At 42.1% G+C, this 22,632-nt stretch overlaps 1 protein-coding gene across 5 annotated transcripts in view; it reads right to left on the bottom strand.

The window, feature by feature from the left end:
- The window catches only part of FHIP1A (FHF complex subunit HOOK interacting protein 1A), a 266,738-nt gene extending 251,539 nt beyond the window's left edge, over positions 1-15,199 (bottom strand). For 4 of the 5 annotated variants that reach the window (XM_082388962.1, XM_082388961.1, XM_082388959.1 and 1 more), the window contains exon 1: positions 14,771-15,199. The gene's annotated coding sequence lies outside the window, so the exon portion shown is untranslated. The remainder of the gene's footprint in view (positions 1-14,770) is intronic. The other variant, XM_082388963.1, reaches the window with a different exon arrangement.
- Positions 15,200-22,632: the final 7,433 nt, after the last annotated feature.

Here is a 22,632-nt window from a genome sequence, read left to right as displayed (position 1 = left end):
AAAAATCATTAAGCAACTAAAGTATACGTGAAGTAACTTGAATTGCCTAAAAACACTGTCTTGACAGTCATTATCCTCTGTAACACATACACTTAAGCCTGAATTGGGCATATAGTGGTATTTTAAGAAGTAAAAATTCTGGGGACTTCCCTAGTGGCACAGTGGTTAAGAATCCACCTGCCAATGCAGGCGACACCAGTTCAAGCCCTGGTCCGGGAAGGTCCCACATGCCGCGAAGCAACTAAGCCTGTGCACCACAACTACTGAGCCTGCACTATAGAGCCCACAAGCCACAACTACTGAGCCTGCGTGCCACAACTACTGAAGCCTGTGCGCCTAGAGCCCGTGCTCTGCAGCAAGAGAAGCCACCACACGAGAAACCCGTGCACCGCAATTAAGAGTAGTCCCCGCTCGCCGCAACTAGAGAAAGCCATGCGCAGCAACGAAGACCCAACGTGGCCAAAAATAAATAAATAAAATTTTTTTAAAAAACAAAAACAAACAAAACCACACACACACAGCTGAAAGATGGGCCCTATAGTAAAGATGTTGACCCTTTCATGATTTCACCTGCTTGACAAAGATGTCATGATGTCACTTGGCCCATGAGTTTCCTAAGTGGACCATGCCCCTTCACACACTCACCAGTATTTCAGTGAGGAAGAACAAAAGGGGTTCTTATCTAAGTCTCAGGTCTTACGACTTCTGAATTCCAAGTGAAGGGATAGTCATTCACCCTTTACTTTTCTTGAGAAGCACCAAGAAGTATGTCTGAAAAGGCAGCAAAAGCTTGAAGGATTAACAAGGATGTTAGATGTCTCATATCTAATTTTTATGAACAGAAAAAAATGGAGGTTTGTATTTATCAGGGCTTAATATGGTATGTTCCAGATTCTGAGAGGACCTGATTACTGAGGCATTTTGGTTTACCTTTTCTGTTTTTCACTTTTTATTATGGAAATTTTCAGTACATACAAAGTTGAGAGAGTAGTATGATGAACTGCCATCACTCGGCTCAAGAATTAACAATGTATAGCTATTCATAATCTCCCATTCCCACTCCTTTCCTCTGCTGGATTGTTTTAAAGCAAACTTCATATATCATATCTGAAATAAGCAGAAAAAATGGTCTGCAAAAATATATCATTTCATAATCCCCAGAAGCTGTGACTATTACTTTACATGGCAAACAACTGTGACTTTGGATCTTAAGGAGGAATGTATCTTGGATTATCCAAGTAAGCCCTAAAGCAATCACATGAATCTTTATAGGAGACAGGCAGAGGGAGATGAGACACAGACATACCAAGAGGAGAAGGCCACGAGACGGTGCAGAGAGATGCAGCCACAAGCCAAGGACAGCTTCCAAACCTGGAAGAGGTAAGAATTCTCCCCTAGCATCTCAGAGGGAGCATGGGCTTGCCTACACCCTGATTTTAGACTTCTAGCCTCCAGAACTAAGAGAGAATAAAGTTCTGTTGTTTAATCCACCCAGTCTGTGTTCATTTATTACTGCAGTCATAGGAAACTAACACAATATCACATAATCTGAAAAAAATTTCAGTATGTATCTTTAAGAAATAGACTTTTTTAATAATAATATAATTATCATTCCCTTTTTTTAAGAGTCCTTTAATTTGTCTAATATCCAGAGTTTAAATTTCCCAAATTGTCTCATAATTTTATATTTATAATTTATAACTTTATGTTGATTTAGCCAAACCAAGATCCAAACATAGTTATGTCTCTTAAGTCTCAATGCCACTTTTAAAAAAATAATAAATAAAAATACAATTAAATAAAAACACTTATCTGACACTGACTTTGGGGGAAAAAATAATAGTTCCTCTTCCTTGTTTTTCTTGCCATTTATTTACTGAACAAACTGAATAATTTGACCTACAGAAATTTCTGCATTCTGGATTTGGCTGATCACATCTCCATGGTATTTTTTGACAAGGTCCTCTTTTTCCTATGCTTCTTATAAACTAGTAGTCAGATCTAAAGTCTTGATCAGAATCACATTCAGCTTTTTGGCAAGAAACTTCAGAGATGGTTCTATATGTTCCCTATTGCATCAAATTAGGGGGCACGTATTCACTTCTTTCTCTTTTTGTAATGTTAAGACTGATCAGTGGGTTCTGGGGTTATCGGCCTGATCCATCAATTATAAAGTTCCCAATCAGCCTTTGACCTAATAGTTTTCACAGTCACAGATGATCATTCCCTAGATCTGTTATTTCATTAGGGGTAACGAAATGATACTATTTTCTTTATATCATTCCTTCTGTATTTACTAGCTGGAATTCTTCTAAAAATAAGATTTTTGTTCAAACAATCTGTTTGGTTACTCTGAAATACAGGGTTTTTGTTTGTTTTTTTTTTAAACAGGAAAAGTAAGATAAATGCTTGACAACATCTAATTTTTAAGGTAGTGCCAGGACGGACATCCGCCTCTTGACTACAAAGACTACCTTGTCTGTACTCAATGAATGTAACTTCTCCAGTGTACTCAACTTAGTCCTCAAGTTACCAATTCAAATACTCAGCCTACAATATGAAACCTGTTTTTTTTTGAGATTTATTTGTGCTTTTATCTGCCGGTATAATTGAACTACAATGGCCTGCAAACTTTTTTGATCTAAAAAGTACATTTTACATCACAGTCCAACAAACACACACACCTATGTAATATGCATACATAGATGAAAGTGAAACAAAAGAATATGAAACCTATTTTTAAAGAATAAAAGCCAGGATCCAACATGTCTATGTCAATTTGATGTCGATTCTTAGGATTTATGCCCGTCAGATCAGTCCAAACTCCTCAACCAACCCCTTCAAACCACTCACCCTGAGTCTACCTGATCCTGTTTCACTAATACAACCCATCTTCTCATTCTGGACTCTGTGCCTTTGGTTCAGTGCTCTGCACACCTGCCTCTAACCCTGCAACCAGCTCAAGCTGTCCTCTTCCCCCTCAAAGGTAAACACGCCTCCTGCTCCTCCATCCAGCACCCTCCTTTCTTCTATGAATGACACAATCCTTCTGTCAGGAGACTGTTCCTTCTCCCGGTCCTAACTATGGATATGTATTTCTAGATGGGGCTGCCAGTTACCAAATAATTTGTGCCCCTGGCCACAGGGAAAAGGGTGTCACCCATGCGAAGTCGACCAGAGGCATTCCTGGGATTTTGAGATGTAGACTAAAAGAAAGTCAGGCCCTCTTTCTGGGTGATCCTTGCCTTTCTGGCAGTCATGCCCCCAGCCACGTGGAGGAAACTGACTCAGAGAGAAGTAGGGATAAGACACAGAGAGTCTTGGTGGTAGAGGAGTTTTCAGTTTTGGTTTCCAAGACCGCCTTCACTTCTCCCATACCTTTGACCATATGAACCAATAAATTCCCTTTCCGTACAGTTTAAATTTCTAAAACTTACAACCAAAGGAATCCTAATATGACCCCCACCATGATTCTTGAAGCCTATGACTACAGTGACCTCTACCTTCCTGGTTTCTTGCACTTACTTTCTATACAAATAACACTTCATCACATGCTGTCCTGATTTTCTTGTGTGTCAAATACATATCTGTCACCATCTTTTGTGGCCTTGCAGACATATATCTTACATACCTTTTGAAAGACCCCCAAACAATCCTTAGAATAGTGCTAATAGAGCTTCAGTAATAAATAACAATTACCATGTATTGATTATTACTTCCATGGTAAGCACTTCACATGAGTTATCTTATTTAACCCTCACGGAAACCTCCTGGGATGGGCATTATTATTTCCACTTAAAGATAAAGAAGCTGAGGTTCACCATAGGAAAGTAACTGGTGCAAACATACACATTTATTAAATAGTTAAGCAGGGACTTGAACCAGATTTGCATCCAAAGTTCATCCTCTTCCCACCTCACCCATGTTGCCTCCAACAATGATAGAAACTTTTAATTAATTTACCAGAGACTGTAATTGACCAAAGACCTCCATTTAACCCCTGATTTTCCACTAACCTCAAAGTGCAGGTCCCTTCATCATTAAGAATAACATTAATATATGAATGTATAAATAAATGTGCTATATGAAAATAAGTATCTTGAAAAAGTTATAATACAATTTCTCCAACATTGCTACTGGCAGCCTGAAGATGAAACGCTGGCATTTCTCTTAAAGTAATAGGTAAAAGGAATGAATATTTATTTAAGACCACTCTGCCAGAACAAGATGTATACAACTCCCCTGGCAGTGATATTTCAAAACAGCAAAAGGAGATTTGTGAGCACCTGTCAACATGTAACACGCCTTCAGCTCTGCAATTGCTCACAGGAATATTCCTGTGTCATCATCAGACACTAATGTTATTGAGCACTCCCATGGCTTGGAGGCAAGAACAGAAGCCCTTGAGGAAGAAAATGGCTCCGTCTTCTTAGCTCAGCAACGACAGGGGCCAGGAGGACAGGAACAGCAATTTTCTGGTGGAGAACCTAAAAGCCACCGGCTCTCATCTCTACATGATCTGCGTCCTTCAGGCCAAGGTTTTCAATTCCATGCTTGCGTCTCCAGCTCCTGCTGGACACATCAACATGGAACTCCCGCTATCAAATTAACTCTGAGGCAATAATAGTTTTTCAGCATCTAGCCAAGTACTTTCCGTTGAAAAGTGTCCCATAAATGTGTTGGTGGGTGTCTGTTTCTCTCTTTTCCTTTCTCATTTTTACCACTTTACTTGAGGGCCTTATACCATACATACATTCTTCTGGGAAACAGAATGATTGTTCCTAGAAGGCCAGAAGCTGCTATCAAAGAGGCATGCTCCTTATTTATAATTTGGCAACGGCACAGCCAAGGGGAGGTTACGCCTAGCACACACTGAAGAATGGCTGCGTCCCCTGACGGGACGAGACTTTGCTAACTTGCATACTCTGGTGAAAGACAGGCCCTAAAGAATTCATCGCCATCACAGACTCAAAAGTACTTCAGATGACACCGTGTATGTGACAGTGCTGTGTGACTCTAAATTACCCCTGCTAGTGATGTGGCTGTTACAAAGGCAAAGACCTGGGGAATAGGTAGGCGTAGGGTTTGAAAGAACTAACTAGGTCCGAATAGAAGGGGGAAAAAAGAAAGAGAGAGCCCAGAGGATTCAACAGAAAGCCTAGGCAAAAAAGGGGACGTGGTGGTGGAAAGTTTCAAGTTAGCAAACGCCCACTCAGTTCAACACACACTTACTGGAGGGCAGGCACTGGTCTACGTCTTGGGACACAGAGCCAAAGACAGTCAAAACTAATTCAGCCAAGATCCCTGCCCTTCGTGGAGTTTTATGTTCTTATTCGGGGAGACAGCTGATAAACAATACGCATAATAAATAAGTAAATTGTAATATGTTAGAAGATAAGTGCAGGAGAGCAGGGGAAGGGGGATGGAAAGTGCAGAGGGTTTGCAATACTCTCAGATTAAAAGGCGTGTCAAAGAGCATAATGAGTCAGATTTCCAATGATGTTCCTCAAAAACGACATTCAAGGGACTTCCCTGGTGGTGCAGTGGTTAAGAATCTGCCTGCCAGTGCAGGGGACACGGGTTTGATCCCTGGTCCAGGAAGATCCCACATGCCATGGAGCAACTAAGCCCGGGCGCCACAGCTACTGAGCCTGCGCTTTAGAGCCCGCGAGCCACAACTACTGAGCCCTCGAGCCACAACTACTGAAACCTGTGCGCCTAGAGCCCATGCTCTGCAACAAGAGAAGCCACCGCAATGAGAAGCCTGCGCACCACAATGAAGGGTAGCCCTGCTGGCTGCAACTAGAGAAAGCCCGTGTGCAGCAACGAAGACCCAACGCAACCAAAGATAAATAAATAAAATAACTTTTTTTAAAAAACTACATTCAATTGCAGGAGAAATGAGGAAAATCAAAGAGCTTGAATGAAACGTGCATAAAATTCGACAAATCCAAATTGCCTAGGAACATACAGCTCATTTTCCATACTTCGTCTTCTTCACCCTTGTTCAAAATTATTGACACCAACAGGCTAGGTAACATATTTACAGAGGAAGATATGAAACAACTTAGCCAGAGGCAGAGCAAAGGGAATTATAAGAGACAAGAGCAAAGCAGACGAGAGCAAAAACAGGTGCAAAGCAGTACCTCAGGGAAGGGCTAATTCAACAGGACTTTAAATATGACAATTTTTTCTTAGGAATAGTTGGCTCTAGGTCGAGGATGATATATAAGTTTCATTTCTAGTAACAACCCCAAACAGCTGGCAGAGTCCTTCTGGAGCCCTGCATTGATAAAGAGTTCTGGGTCCTGTGGGCAATGAACTAGACATTTCTTCCATGAGTTCAAGATGGAGGACTGAGCACACACGCCCTACACTTGCCTTTCCTTCCTTGGTAGAGCTTAGTGCCTTTTTTTTTTTTAACGTCTTTATTGGAGTATAATTGCTTTACAATGGTGTGTTAGTTTCTGCTTTATAACAAAGTGAATCAGTTATACATATACATATGTTCCCATATCTCTTCCTTCTTGCATCTCCCTCCCTCCCACCCTCCCTATCCCACCCCTCTACATGGTCACAAAGCACCGAGCTGATCTCCCTGTGCTATGTGGTTGCTTCCCACTAGCTAGCTATTTTATGTTTGGTAGCGTATATATGTCCATGCCAAAAGCAGTAAACACTCAGTGGCCACCTACAATGTGAAGCAAAACCAAGAACAGTGGAGGATTTGGAGTGTAGAGCTTGATCCGAGTCCTAATGGAGTTTATAATATAATTGGGAAGAAGAATAATTACACAAAAGATAACACTAGAAAGCATCAAATGACTAAATTCCTAAAATTTCAGTACAGAGATTCAGATGCCAGGAAATTGCTACAGGAAAAGATAGCCAAGAAAGGCTTAAAGGAGGACACAGGCTCTGAACTGGGCTTTGAAGAATTCACATCACTGAAATAATTGGAAAGAGGAAGGACTGGTCCCAGCAAGATGGCGAAAAAGGAATAGGCAGGTGTGCTCAGGAATGAGGAACAGATCAGCACAGCAGCCAGAGCAGAGGATCTAAACAGGGCACCAGATCATAGATGCCTTGAGTATTACTCAGGGATCTCCAGAGACAGAGAACCAACAGGAGACGTATATATAAAGGAGATGTGTGTGTGTATATATAGAGAGAGACAGATAGAAAGGTTTATTATAAGGAATTGGCTCATGCAATTATGAAGGCTGAGAAGTCCCAAGGTCTGCACTCGGCAAGCCAGAGAAGTAGGACAGCTGATAATATAGTTCAAGTCCAAGTTTGAGGCCAAAGGCACGGAAGATGGATGCCCTAGCTCAAAAACAGGCAAGGTGAGCGAATTCTCCCTTACTTAGCCTTTCTGTTCAATTCAGGTCTTCAATGTATTGAATGACGCCCACCGACAATGGAAAGGCCATCTGCTTTACTCAGTCTACCAATTCCAGTGTTAATCTCATCCAGAAACACCCTCACAGACGCACCCAGAATAATGTTTAACCAAATCTCTGGGCACCCTGTGGCCCAGTCACGTGGGTACCTAAATTTAACCATCACAGCTTGAACTGAGTCATTACCCAGTAGGCAACAAGGACCATGATCAGAGACATGAGCAAAGCTATACTTTATAAAATCAAACTGGTTGTGGCATGAAAACGGATTACAGAAAGAAAAACTGGAAACGAAAACACGGTAAAAAAATATTATAATTGCCCATGTGATAACAAGAGGCAGACCATCAACGACAAACACGTACAGGATTCTATTGAAAATAAGGTACTCTGCTAGGTGATTAAGAGGAGCTACTCGTGTGACCCTACAGTTTAATCTGATGTCAGGGTCGAAATGGAGACTCTATGCAGCAGGACTGGAGAAGCCAGCCGAGGATTCCAAAGGTCAGCAATGAGGACGCGGATTTAGGGATTACCCACATAGGGAAGGGAGCCAAGTTGAGAGCCTTGCTTCTGGCGTGCCCGTCCTGACAGAAGCCCGCAGGACAGCAGGTTGAATCCGTCAGTCTTGAGTCAGGAAGCCTCATCAGACCGACTCGTTTTTGTGATTCACTGGGGAGGAATGACCACTCCTAGGTGGCAAACTAATCCTAAAACATGATCAAGAGGTGGGATTACTTTAGAGGGAAAAAAGGCAGGATGCAACACAACCAGCCTGCAGACACCTAAACACAACTTACACGCTGATTCATCAAGAGCAACTGTAGGGTCCACTTTCCAAATCAGACACACAACGTCTTCAACAGGAACCCAGTGGAGAAGAACAAGGAGGAAATTGAGAGAAGGTCAAACTTCATCAAGCTGATAAGAGATTAGCATTAACCATTAAGTTTCTAATACAACTCAGGTAAATAGCAGGTTATCTGGTATTTCCTGAAGCAAATCAAGGTTGATGAAAGTCCTATTGTCACATTTTTCATAAGCATTTAAATTACTGCATCTTGCTTAAAATAAGCCAAAGTGTAAACAGTCTGCAATATACACAAACAGGAGAGATTTTAAATATTCAACTTACCAAAAAAGTGACAATGTTAGAGAACAGGCAGTAACCAAGACTAATACATAAGGTATGTTGCATCTTCCCACGAAAAAAAAATCAAAAGAACTATATACAAACAATGAAGTTTCTCTTGTATCCTAAGAAATTCCTTTTTTACAAAAGAATTTTTCATACAAAAAATATCAAGAAACATTTTTCCTAATACAATAAATATGGGCAGCATCATCTTCATTTTGAGGATGCACAAAGTATTCATGCTAGATGACCTACTGATGATCTTTTTTTTTTTTTTTTTTTTTTTTGGCTGTGCCATGTGGCATGCAGGATCTTAGTTTCCCGACCAGGGACCAAACCCATGCACCCTGCAGTGGAAGGGCAGAGTCTTAACCACTCAACCACCAGGGAAGTCCTGATGATCATATTTTTACAGTATAGCTTATATCACTTATGCATAAATACACACTTGTATATATATGTCATGTATATATACACATAGGGTGTGTATATGTTCATATTGTACAGATATTTATATTTGTTAAGATACTTTTATACTTATTCTGATATATTACAAAGAAAATCATGAATGAACTCCAAGTACAAGTTCCATGAACACAAACAAAACAGAAGATACTCATCTTGAGGAATGCAACATAATCTTCTAACTGAATGGTTATGAACAAAGCTTGGACTCGATGAAAATATTAATCAACTCTCTAAGATGGTCAATAAAAACTTTGCCACAGGAATTTCTGAAATGTTCCTCCTTCAATGAGCCTGGGTCGTGAAATTTAGCCAAAGTATCATATTTCACATTTGCCACACACAGATGAGTGAAATCAGTTCTCGGGACTTTCTATAGGCCTAAAGATCTTAAAATTGACCCATGACCAATATTTCAACAGAGGTAAATTTTCATACAAGAAGAGGAGCTAAAATACACTCACTGTGCATTCTGCAAAACCTGGTGGATTCTCTGAACTCCTTAATAGCATGTCCTAGAATAATGTTCTTAAAAAAAATTTTTTTAAACTATGCTCCATAAAAAATAATTAGCAGCTCATCCGACAACTGCAGAGTATTTTTATAGCTGTTATCGATTACTATGTTCTCCTGGGGAAAACATTAAAACCAAAAAGAACCTGACATGTGAAGAAATGAGGTAAGCCTTACCTAAAAGCTCAGCGCCTTCTGTTACTACAACCTTGTGTTTCACAGTCGGGTCATGTAATAATAATTTCTACCTTCAGTCCAATACATTCAAAACAAAAAGCTATTAATATAATTTAAAATGTAGGGACACTATTAGAGGAAGTGTAAATTACAGGAATTTAGCATTTTCATACCTCATACCTCTGACTCTTTCACAAACCTTTCCTCCACAAGTGTACAAAGACAGACTTTAAAGGATGTTCTCTAAAGCACTAGTCTTACTATAGAAAAATGGGAAACAACCCAAATTTCCAACAATAGGAAACTGTTTAAATAACCTGTCATGCAATACTATACAGTATGATCTGTATGTAGGGTCATGGGAACATTTTAAACACCTATTAAGTTAAAAATAAAAACGAAGTTGAAAGTTGTTTTATATCATCCCACTTGTTATTAACGATCACAATAATAAATATATTTTAATAAAGCGAAATTTGGGGGAAGTTTCTCTAGAATACAAGATCACAGCACACTTTATCTTTCAACATTACGTATTTCTATGATGTTTGAATGTTGAATAATATGTACCGTGTGTATAATCAGAAAAAATAAAGTTTTATTTTAAGTTAGTGATATAATTGGAGGGGAAGTAGGAAAAAACTTCATGTATAAAGAAAAGGGAAATCTTAGGGTGTTAAAAACTTTTCTATTATAGCTCTACAATATTATCTGCCTCTACCTCTCTTTTGGAAGACAGTTGTTTCCTTATATTCTCAGAATTTCAAAACTGAGCAACACACATAGACATTGGAAGGGCCCCTTACCGTCTCCCGTTAGTAATAGCTTCTAGGGATAAAAGTTTAGGCCAAACTCCAGTATTTATCAAATTCAACACTGTCAGTTCCTGAACAGTTGCAAACAAACTGCAAAGGTTTCTCTAAGTTATTTCAGAATTAACCAAAAATAAAAAGGATTCTGAAGACTCTGAAACTATTTGAAGCATTTTCGTAATGGAAATATGAGGAATTAGAGACAGCTACCTACTTTTGAATTCGCAGCCCTGTAACCTATTCAAACATTGTAAAAACTAGATGGAAAGGACAAGAGAGCAGTGCCTGGAAAGGTAACTGAGGAATCACAAGCATGGGGGAAATTTCCACCTGCCTGGGGAAGGGTGTGAACCTGTGCTGGGAGAGGGGTGTCTCCACAGTCATGTGACCTTGGCAAAACAATTAAACTCCTCTACCACAATTTCCTCACCTGTAAAAGCAAAGGACGGAGAATAAACAATCTCTGTGGTCCCTTTCGGCTCTAAAATCCTGAAAACAAAGCTTTACTCTTTCCTTGCCAAAGGATATCTTAAATATATATATATACATATACATATATATATACACACACATGTACATAGCATAAAATATAAGGTATAAGGTTATAAGGTACCTGGCCCAAAACAGCAGACGCCTTCCTGGCTCCTCCTCACCCTTGAGTTCCACTCTCCAAAAGAAGCCCCTTCAATTCTTTTAGATGTTTCTTCTAGTAATTACTTGCATATTTGTAAATCACACATTTAGATTACTATTTTCTGATTTTTCTCAATTTTAGACCCTACCAAAAGTTCCTTATGGCAACTATTGGGGCATTTATCACCTGTCCCACCTCCTGGGGTGCAGCTACACTGTTGAGACGCAAAGGATATAAAGATTATATGCATGTACACACATGTATAAGTACGTGTTTCTATATAGTCCTGTCCCCAGTGAGCACTCATTTTGATTAATGAGAAATAAGGTCCCATTCTAAACACTGCACATCTAAACACTGCACAAAATGTAGCAGAGAAAAAATTAAAAGCCTGGCCTCTAAATCAGAAAAGTCCTGCATTCGGGTCTGAGTCCACCACATACAGGAACAAAGTATGCACCTAAAAGTTCCTTATTTTCTCTGCATCTCATCTATTTTCCTCCTGTGTAAGCTGAATATAATACACCAACTACAAAATGGTTAAATCACAAAGCACAAATACGGTACCTGTGAAAGCACTTTGTTACTCATAATGCACTATAAAAATGTTACTTTCCGTTATTGTCTTCACTAAGAGATCCCTATAAATGAAGTACCTGAAGTTATTGGTCACTCTTGAGCACTGTTCTCCTATGTAGACTAAAAACTAAGAGTCAGGGGCTTCCCTGGTGGTGCAGTGGTTAAGAATCCGCCTGCCAACACAGGGGACCCGGGTTCGAGCCCTGGTCTGGGAAGACCCCACATGCTGTGGAGCAACTAAGCCCGCGAGCCACAACTACTGAGCCCGCGCACCACAACTACTGAGCCCGTGCAGCAACAAAGACCCAACGCAGCCAAAAATAAATTAAATAAATAAATTTTTTTAAATAAATAAATAAAAACTAAGAGTCAGAAGTCACTGAGAGTAAGAGTGAAATAGATGTAAATCGTGTTCAAAGGCCAGAATCTGAGGGTCCAGCTCTTCAAAGGGTCTATGTATTGCCCTATGAGACAAATGCACACAGAACAAAGATCGAGCATCTCAGCAGGGATCAGAGAAAGCAGTTGTTTTATATTTGCAGAGAGAGAGAGCTTCCTTATCAAATTTTCTTTATAAAAGTAATACAAGGGGACTTCCCTGGTGGTCCAGCAGTTAAGAATCCACCTTCCAACGCAGGGGATCCGGGTTTGAGATCCCACATGCTGTGGAGCAACTAAGCCCACGCACCACAACTACTGAGCCCACGCGCTCTAGAGCACATGTGCCACAACTAGAGAGAAGCCCGCGTGCTGCAACGAAAAATCTCACATGCTGCAACCAAGACCTGATGCAGCCAAATAAGTAAATATTTTTTTAAAAATAAATAAAAATAAAAGTAATACCAAAAAAAAAAAGTAATACAAGAACATAATTTCAAAAGTCACTCCTCAAGCTTCTTCTAATATGTACCTCTATATTTCAACATAATTTGTACATCTGCTTTTTGATTTGCAGACATAATCTATTGGCTTCCTATTACATTAGAAAGAACTTTACAGAGAAAGTGTTTTGGACCAAATTTGGAAGTTATCATGAAGAACCGTCCAGCAATGTATCACCGACACTACGGTAAAACAGTCCTCTCATTTCTGGTCTTCAAAGGCCTACATTGAAAGTGATACAACCATAGTGTCTCTATTTAGAGGCAAGTAGGAAGCTAGCCGGGGAGACAGGTCTAGATTATGAGACCACTCTAAATCTCTCTCTGAATCTAGTTCAGTGATACTCGGTCTCTCTTGTCTTTTCCACATGCCCCACACAGTTTAATCCTGTTCCTAAAGCTACAGGTCAAATGACAAATGGGACCCCAAACTTAATTTATTTCAAGACAAGCATGGAAACAATTCTATGAGCTGTGCAGAAAGGGGTTAACTGGAACTAAAAGAAACCAGCCTTTAATTATCTGAAAAGTTATCTAAAGCCAACAAATATGCTGCACTAAAAAGTAAATTTATGGACTGAATCTCCTGCTCAATTTCTGTCCAGAGAAGACCACTAAACTTCTCCAGATGTGGTCTTGGCCTGTGGTACGCTACGTTTGGGCAGTTTCAGGGAAAACATCCTGTCTAGTGCCAGGTGTACAAGTGAACTTGAGGTCAGGCAGGTGACCCTGCTGACCAGGCATGGTACATTAAGGAGAGGAAATCTTTTCTCTCGCTAATCAACAGGATAAAGGTGATTAAGCAGGAATTATTTTTCAATGACCTACATAATTTCATCAGGGCTGCTGTGGCTATTAGCAGAGAGCAGCTGACTTTCTAATGAGATGAATTTGATAGTAGGGCCCTGCCAGAGAAGGCAGGGAGTGGGCCCAATCTACAGGGAAGCAACAAATGGTGTGCATTGTTTACTACTCCTCCCCAGGGCTGTCTCTCCTCTGTTTTGGGCTCCTTCCTTCCACGGGAATACTCCCCACCCTGGGATGCCTAAGGCTGCAGCACCTGCTGAATGGTGGAAGCCGGGTCTATTTTTTTTTTTTTTTTTTTTATATTGGAGTATAGTTGATTTACAACGTTGTTAGTTTCAGGTGTACAGCAGTGTGATTCAGTTATACAAATGCATACTTCTATTCTTTTTCAGATTCTTTTCCCATTTAGGTTATTACAGAATATTGAGTAGAGTTCCCTGTGCTATACAGTCCTTGTTGAATATCTATTTTACAGATAGCAGTGTGTATTAGTCCAGCTCTGTCTCACCCACTTGGATCCATCCATTCTTACTAAACCCGAATAAATTAGGAGTCTGGGATTAACATAAACCAGGTCTATTAAGAATGGATGGATCCAAGTGGGTGGGACAGAGCTGGGCTAATTCATCAGAACTGCCCACGTGATTCCCAAAGTCCCAAGCAAACAAGGCTACCGCTGCCACCAACACCTCTCTCTGGCTGGGCTTGAGATAGGGCAGCAGTTAGTTCCACTCCCTACCAGAAGTGGCATTAACAAGGGACCTTTGTTAAGGTCGGAGCAGGACACACACACACGCACGCACGCACACACATACCAGCATCACCATCAATAACAACCACGACTTGAACGCAGTTTCATTAGACAACTTGACGAAACTGAGCAAGAGCCACCCAAAAAGTAAATCCTAACACCAGGAAAGCGCTGCAATCCTTAGAGTGGCACCGCCTCTGCCTCTTGTGTGAAAGCGAGGAGGTTGGGAGAGGAAAACTGAGCCCCAGATCTCTTCGCCTTCGCCTGTTCCTCCGGTAGGATCCGGCTCTCTGGCCCCAAGAACCAAGAAAAGGGTGGAGAGCCCAGGTGCCATCCTTCTCCGTCAAAACAAGCTGGCTCTTTCTCCCCCGGGATCAGTCACCGAGTAACGCCCGGTCCAGCAGCTCTGGGAGCCCCCTCCTCCCCGCCGTGCCTCTGCCCGACACAGCGATCTTGTTTGGGATATTCCCAGCGGGCGGTCCCCTTCACAATTCCTGCTCCTCCCGCCCAGTCGGAGAACGCAGGCAAGGGATACTTCTGCTCTCCGCCTTCCCATAACCCCTAAAATAAAAGAATCCCTCAAGCGCAAATCTCAGATCCGCACGCCACGTACCTGTCAGCGGCCGCGCCTCCTCCTCCCGGCCCGGAGCGGGACTCGCCAGGACTGTCCGGGGACAGTCCAGAAAGTTTGTGCCACCACCGCGCTGGGCACCGCGAGTAAGGGGCAGCGGGCTCCTCGCCGAGACCGCGACAGTCCGCTCTGCTCACGCCTCGGCCCGGGTCCTCCCCACCCAGCTCCAAGTCTACAGCGGCGCCCCGGGAAGAAAGTACGAGGTGGGAGAAGGTCCGAGCGCAACTTTCCGACGGTGCGTCAGCCGGTGGCAGAGCCGCGCCGCTCCTGGGCTCCCCCGCCCCCCAACCCGCGCCTTCGGGGGAGCGCGGGCGGGGCCCGAGCCGAGGCGGGGCCCAACCTGCCTGGCCGGCCCAGGGGAGCTCGCGTCCGGCCCCGCCCCTGCCCTCGCCGCCAGCCCCGCCCCTTCCCCCGGAGGGGCGGCCGCCAGGTGCGCGGGGGGGCGGGCTCGGCTGCGCGGCCACCCCGGCGCCCGTTGCCAAGGTGAAGGAGGCGGAGCCTCTGAGGGAAAATTTCCACCGAAACTTAAACCCCGCGGAATAGAGGACACCTCGCCCCTGGGGACTCGCCTGTCGCTGGAACTACACCCCTTCACGAACACACACACACACACGCACACCACGTTTATGGTACGGCCAAAAGGCTCATTTCTTGAGTTCTGCTGAGTGGAGAAAGACAGCTCCACGCGGCACGCACCCTGCGAGTATAGGTGTACGTGTCACAATTCACTGGCAATTTTCCCCCTAAAAATGAGGACTCTTTAACTGGACAGTTCTACAGCAAAAAGAAATTTCCCCAACTCTCCCCGGGAAATGGGAGAGCAGGTTGGGAATCCGTTTCCCTACCACCCCGGGTATGGCGGTGGCGCTTGGCTCTGCCTCGTGTTTCGCCGTCCTTCCCAGAGCCCAGACCTCGGACCCCGGCCGGCCCGGCCCCGCGTCTGCAGGCTGCCCTCCATCAGAGACCTCGCACATTGCCAAGCTGGTATTGCCATCTCAACCTCCGCATTTCTCCGCCTTCCACGCCTCTTGCATGCTTGGGTGGTAAAGTCAAGGATCTGCTTTCTGAACTTTAAATCCAGGAGGAGGAATCAAATTCTTGGTTAGAGGCTCTCTTGGCAGTTTCAGAGCCCTGTGGTTGGTGTGGCTGAAACTTGAGGTGAACCGCAGTCTGAGCGGGTGTGGCGGGTGTGGAGCTTTTCCTACCGCAGCAGCATCCTGCTGGAGCCTCACCAAATTCTCCTTTGGAGGAAGTATCTTCCTCCCTCCATTCTCGATGAATGGCATCTGAAAACAACCAAAATCAAGTTTACCTAGTTTCGGGTTCTCTTTTGCAACCATGGCAATCAGAGGATACAAACTTCACACTTCCTGCTCTACCACCACTGCTCTATTTGATGACAGCAGCAGGAATGCACCTGCTGCGAGTAACTCAGCATTCACCAGCCTTCCACCTATAACAAGTGCAAGACAGGTGGCTCCTAAGTAAAAACTGGGGAAGGACAGGGAGATAGAAGAGTAGGAGCAGGGAAGTTCTGCCCAGCAGGTCACCTGGACCTGTTCTAACAACTGGGGTGTGGGGCAATCATTTATTCAACCAATATCGATTGAGTGCTTTTTGCATGCTAGACATTCTTCTAGGGGTTGGGGACACAGCAGAGAACAAAAACATAAAAATCCTAGCCCTCATGGAGCTTACCTTCCAGGTGGGAGAGACAGATGATAAAGAAAATATGTGCCTGCAATATGATTAGAAATGCTATGGAGTAGCACAGGGAGATCAGCTCCGTGCTTTGTGACCACCTAGAGGGGTGGGATAGGGAGGGTGGGAGGGAGATGCAAGAGGGAGGGGATATGGGGATATATGTATACGTACAGCTGACTCACTTTGTTATACAGCAGAAACTAAACGTTGTAAAGCATTTATACACCTGTAAAAATGTTAAAAAAAAAAAAAAAAGAAAGAAAGAAAGAAATGCTATGGAGAAATATTAGGCAGGGATGGGACATAAGGAGTTTGAGGGGTGTTCTTTTAAGTAGGTGATCAAAGAAAACCTCTGGAGGTATTTGAGCAAAGGTCTGAAGGAGGTTGGGAAACAAGATATCTGGGCAGACAACTTTTGAAGCAGAAAGCACAGCAAGTACAAAAGCCCTGAGGCAGGAATATGCCTGAGTGCTCTGGGAGCAACCAAGAAGCCAGAGTGGCAGAATGGGGAAGTCAGAGAAGAAGTAGGGGTGACAGGCCAAATGAGGCCCTTACTCTGAGTGAGTTGGAAGCCACTGGAGGGTTTTGTGTAGAAAAGTGTCATCTTCTGACACACTGTGATAGGACCACTTTGACTGCTGGGTTGACAATAGACAGTAGGGGGTAAGGGCTGAAGCAGAAACCAATGAGAAGGCTATTGAAGTAATCCAGGAGCGAGAGGAGAGTGATTGGACCAGGGAGATAGGGGTGGCGGTGATGAGCTGACAGGCATTCCTCACAGACTGCATGTGGAATGTGAAGGAAAGAAAGCAAAGAGGACTTTGAGAGTTTTGGCCTGAGCAGCTTGGAAGGATGGAACTGCCATAACAAAGATGGAGAAGGCTTCAAAAGGAGAAGGTTGGGGTAAAATCAAGAAGGCCAAACGGAAGACCAGAAAGAAAGCACACGTGATTTGAATGATCTTCGATTTCCTCAGCTTATAAAATGAAGGAAAGAACACCTACTTCATTAGGATTGTTTTAAGGATGACATGAATTAATGTAGTGAAGCGTCCAGCACAGTACCTGACACCTGGCAGCCACTTAAGAATGTTCTCTCTCTGCAAATATGAATTCATATATATCCATTATGCCCTAAAAGTAAAGGAAAGGGAAAGAAAACAGGAGAGAAGGGACATGAAATGAAAACAGAAGAAATAAAGTCCAAAAAGGTGCCTAATGCAAATTGTCTGATAATAGTTTCTCCTAAATTCTGCTTCCTCAAGGGGACACACTGAAGTATCAGAGTTTGCTAGTTTGGGAAAGGAGTCTGAAATATGAAAAGTTGGTAATAAAGCAGAAAAAAAATCCACAACATAAACAAAGAATTTCAGTTGCTACTCCTTATAAAGCATTCTTACAAACAAATAAGAAAGACAGAAGAACAGAAAAATAGTCAAGGGAGATGAACAGAGAATTCTAAAAAAAAAAAAAAAAGCCAATATTCTATAAAAAGTCCAACCGGGGCTTCCCTGGTGGCGCAGTGGTTGAGAATCTGCCTGCCAATGCAGGGGACACGGGTTCGGGCCCTGGTCTGGGAGGATCCCACATGCCGCGGAGCGGCTGGGCCCGTGAGCCACAACTGCTGAGCCTGCGCGTCTGGAGCCTGTGCTCCGCAACAAGAGAGGCCGCGATAATGAGAGGCGCGCGCACCGCGATGAAGAGTGGCCCCCGCTTGCCACAACTAGAGAAAGCCCTCGCACAGAAACGAAGACCCAACACAGCCATAAATAAATAAATAAATAAAAATTAAAAAAAAAAAAAAAAAAAGTCCAACCGTATTAAGTAAAGCTAGAATGAGAGGCAATTCTTTTTTATTTATAAATTTGACAAAGATTAGAAAAAATAATTATGCCTATTGTGGATATTGCACAATATCTTACCATGCTGAATGGATTATAAATTACAATAATTTTTAGCAATTGATGTCTAAATAATTAAAATGTATATACTTTTTGAACCAGAAATTTAACTGCTAAGAATTTATTCTAATAATATTTGCTAAAAATTTACATATAAGAATGTCCATTACAATGTTATTTAAATGTAGTGAAAAAATTAGAAATATCCCAAGTATCTAACAAGACAAAATTATGGTAAGCATAAGCACAATATGTTATGGTTTAGCCATGTTATAATATTATAGGCAGATTTTTTAAAACACTGTTGAATATCTATTAAATGGAAATATGTTCACAATACATTAATGTATAAAATAAGCTTGCTACAAAACAGTATGTAAAATATGGTTCTCCTTTACAATGTTAATAACTGTTATCTCCATACTAGGATGACAGTTTATTTTTATTCTCTTTGTGCTTTTCTCTATTTCTAAGTGTTCTGGCATAAGCAGGTATCCTGTTCTCTTAGGAGTGGAATTACTGGATGACAGGCTGTATATATCAGTGAGATTTAGTTAATACTGTCAAACAGTTTTCCAAACTAGCTATACCAATTTACACTCCCACTGGCAATGTATGAGTTCTGGTTTGAAGATGCATTTTTAACAGCATGCGTCCAGTAAACAGCCATTGATTTGAACCCTACTGCTTTAGAAGTTACAATAATTAATTAAGAAGTTAGAAACAAGTACATCAGTTGTGAATGCGTATGTTAGTAACATAATATCAACCATTTCTAACTTGTACTTTCCATTAATTTATCTCATTTTATTTATTTGTACCCTCTTTAGGTGTGTTATATACCCTATGTTAAAGAACTAAAATTAGATTTCTTTAGTGCAGAAGCAAGACAAGATTTCCTTCTTTTTCTTATCTCCTTTAGTCCCACTTAAAAATGTAATTATGTCTTAAATTGTACTATACATTTCTCAAACTGTTGAATATTTAAGATACCAAAAATCCATGCTTGGGGCTTCCCTGGTGGCGCAGTGGTTGAGAATCTGCCTGCCAATGCAGGGGACATGGGTTCGAGCCCTGGTCTGGGAAGATCCCACATGCCGCGGAGCAGCTGGGCCCATGAGCCACAATTACTGAGCCTGCGCTTCTGGAGCCTGTGCTCCGCAGCAAGAGAGGCCGTGATAGTGAGAGGCCCGCGCACCGCGATGAAGAGTGGCTCCCGCTTGCCACAACTAGAGAAAGCCCTCGCACAGAAACGAAGACCCAACACAGCCATAAATAAATAAACAAATACTTTAAAAAATAAAAAAAATTAAAAATCCATGCTTATATGAAAAAGGAGAGCAGTATCTTACTAACACACACACACTTGCACACACTCTTCTTTCACAGAGCTCATAAGACCATAGTCCATATCTCTTTGAGGAAACGGACAAAGGGTATCACCCTCTGTTTAACAAAAAACAGAAGTTAAGGTGTAGCATAGGGAAGTGAGCAGTCTGAGATGAGGACATCAAAATGATCCCTTCATTGACCCAGATACCTTGGAATCTAAACTAAAAGTAGCATGAAGACATTATCATTTGTAATCAAATTAAATCTAAATTTAAATTAGCTTCTAAAGTTGCTTTTCTTAGAAAGAGCTCAGAAATGAACAATGTATATCCTATTAGAATATTAATTATCCCATCAAATTCTTTTTTCTAGCAAATACCTTAACAAAAACCCATTGCTTTTGAATGGTCTTGTCTCCTATAGAAATTGTCAAGTGGTCAGGGTCTACTCCACTGATGATGTGAGGTTTATTTATTATTAAAACTCTTCTCAAATTCATCTGTCTTCTCTTTTAAAGTGAATCACGATAGCATGTTAAGGGCCCAGGCTCTGGAGCAGATGCAGCTGACAGACATGTGTTCAAAATCCAGCTCTACTGCTTTCCAGCTTTGTGACCTGGATCAAATAACTAAGTATTCTTACTCATTTCTTGTTGTGCCTCAGCTTTCTCTCTAAAAATAACAATCATGATACCTAGATCATTGGTTTGTAATGAGGATTGTATATCTCCATCTCTTTATATTTTTCTAAGCACAGTCTACGGCACATAATAAACACTCCTTAATTTAGTTTTCAAGGCAATTTCTAGGAACTTTATCATAAAGAAATAATTCTAAACATGAAGATTTATGTAAAAGTCTTGCCATACCAGCAAGATGTTATAATATCAAAACTTTGGAAACAATTTAACTGACAAATAGGAATGAACTAAAACAAATTATATTCTATCCAAACATAGTTTACCAAATAGTATGATCTCAGTTTTATAAAAACTATAAAATAGGGCTTCCCTGGTGGCGCAGTTGTTAAGAATCCACCTGCCAATGCAGGGGACACAGGTTCGAGCCCTGGCCCGGGAAGATCCCACATGCCGTGAAGCAACTAAGCCCATGCACCACAACTACTGAGCCTGCGCTCTAGAACTGGCGAGCCACAACTACTGAGCCTGCGTGTCACAACTACTGAAGACCACGTGCCTAGAGCCCATGCTCCGCAACAAGAGAAGCCACCGCAATGAGAAGCCCGCACACCGCACCGAAGAGTAGCCCCTGCACAACTAGAGAAAGCCGCGCACAGCAACGAAGAACCAAAGCAGCCAAAAATAAATAAATAAAATAAATAAAACTATATATAAAACTATAAAATAAATCCCTTGGTACATTCAGAACTACAACATACGGTTGTAGAAGTTCTTCACTGCACAAGGTACCTGCCCTAGGGGCAAGTGAGATCTGAAATCTAGCTGTGCTCTGCTTGTCAAAAGCCACATACCCTGGTGCAGGGTTGCATTCACCTAGAGAACAGGATGCTTTTTTTGAATTGCTCAAAGGGGCATTATGGATTAGCACCAGCCATCTGGAAATATGGACAGAAAAAAGACTGGAAAGACACAAACCAAGGTATTAACACTGATTATTTTAAAGTAATAGGATTCTGAGATTTTTTTTTTTTCACTATGATTTTCTGTGTTTTCCAAATTTTCTTTTTTAAAAATAAATAAATAAATAAATAAATTTATTTTTGGCTACATTGGGTCTTCATTGCTGTGTGCGGGCTTCCTCTAGTTGCGGCGAGCAGGGGCTACTCTTCGTTGCGGTACACGGGTTTCTCATTGCGGTGGCTTCTCTTGCTGCAGAGCACAGGCTCTAGGTGCGTGGGCTTCAGTAGCTGTGGCACGCAGGTTCAGTAGTTGTGGCTCGTGGGCTCTAGAGCGCAGGCTCAGTAGTTGTGGCCCACAGGCTTAGCTGCTCCGTGGCATGTGGGATCTTCCCAGACCAGGACTCGAACCCGTGTCCGCTGCATTGGCAGGCGGGTTCTTAACCACTGCGCCACCAGGGAAGTCCCTTCCAAATTTTCTATAATGAATATGCATTGCTTTTATAAGACAAAAATTTTACTTTTAAAAAACAAGTTGGATTTAAAAAGGCAAATCAAAACTAAGGCATCACCTCATACCCATTAGGATGCTACTAGTAAAAAAAACAGAATATAACAAGTGTTGGAGAGGATGTGGAGAAATTAGAACCTTTGTGCTATAAGGGGATATAAAATGGTACAGCCACTATGGAAAATAGTAAGGCAGTTTCTCAAAAAATTAAAAATAGAATTACCATACAATCCAGCAGTTCCACTTCTGAGTGTATATCTAAAAGAACTGAAAGCAGTATCTGGAAGAGATATTTGCACACCCATGTTCTTAGCAACATTATATCCAATAACCAAGAGGAGGAGGTGGGAAACTTGGGCATTGCCCTTGACTAGCTGCCTCAGCCAGGTCCATGCCCGCTTCTTGGGGACAGCCTGCATCCAACAACTGGCCTACGCAAAGAGTAAAGGTTGAGGCTACTCAGTCCAAATCAGAAGGGCTCTCCCAGCTCCAGAGTTCCTCATGCAATCAGGCTGAGACTGCCCCTGTTCAACTTCTCCATCAATGGGATTCTGCTTCCTTCACTCCTCCATCTGTGTTGAGCCTGAGAGCACACCCCAATAAACTTCCTGCATGCAAATCTTTTTTTTTTTTGAACATGCTCCTTGGCAAGCAGGAGTCCAAACCACTGGACCGCCAGGGAAGTCCCCAAATCTCTATCTTAGAGTCTGTTTCCCAGAGGACCCAACCTGCAACTCTTATTAAAGAAATCCTTTCCTTTCCTGATACTCTCTTATATTTTCTTCTTTCATTTTAAATTTG

The sequence above is a fragment of the Balaenoptera borealis genome (assembly GCF_965194805.1).
Source record: "Balaenoptera borealis genome assembly, chromosome: 4".
NCBI classification, from domain to species: domain Eukaryota; kingdom Metazoa; phylum Chordata; class Mammalia; order Artiodactyla; family Balaenopteridae; genus Balaenoptera; species Balaenoptera borealis.
Note: the sequence above shows the minus strand (reverse complement) of the source record. Positions and strands in the feature narration are given on the sequence as shown.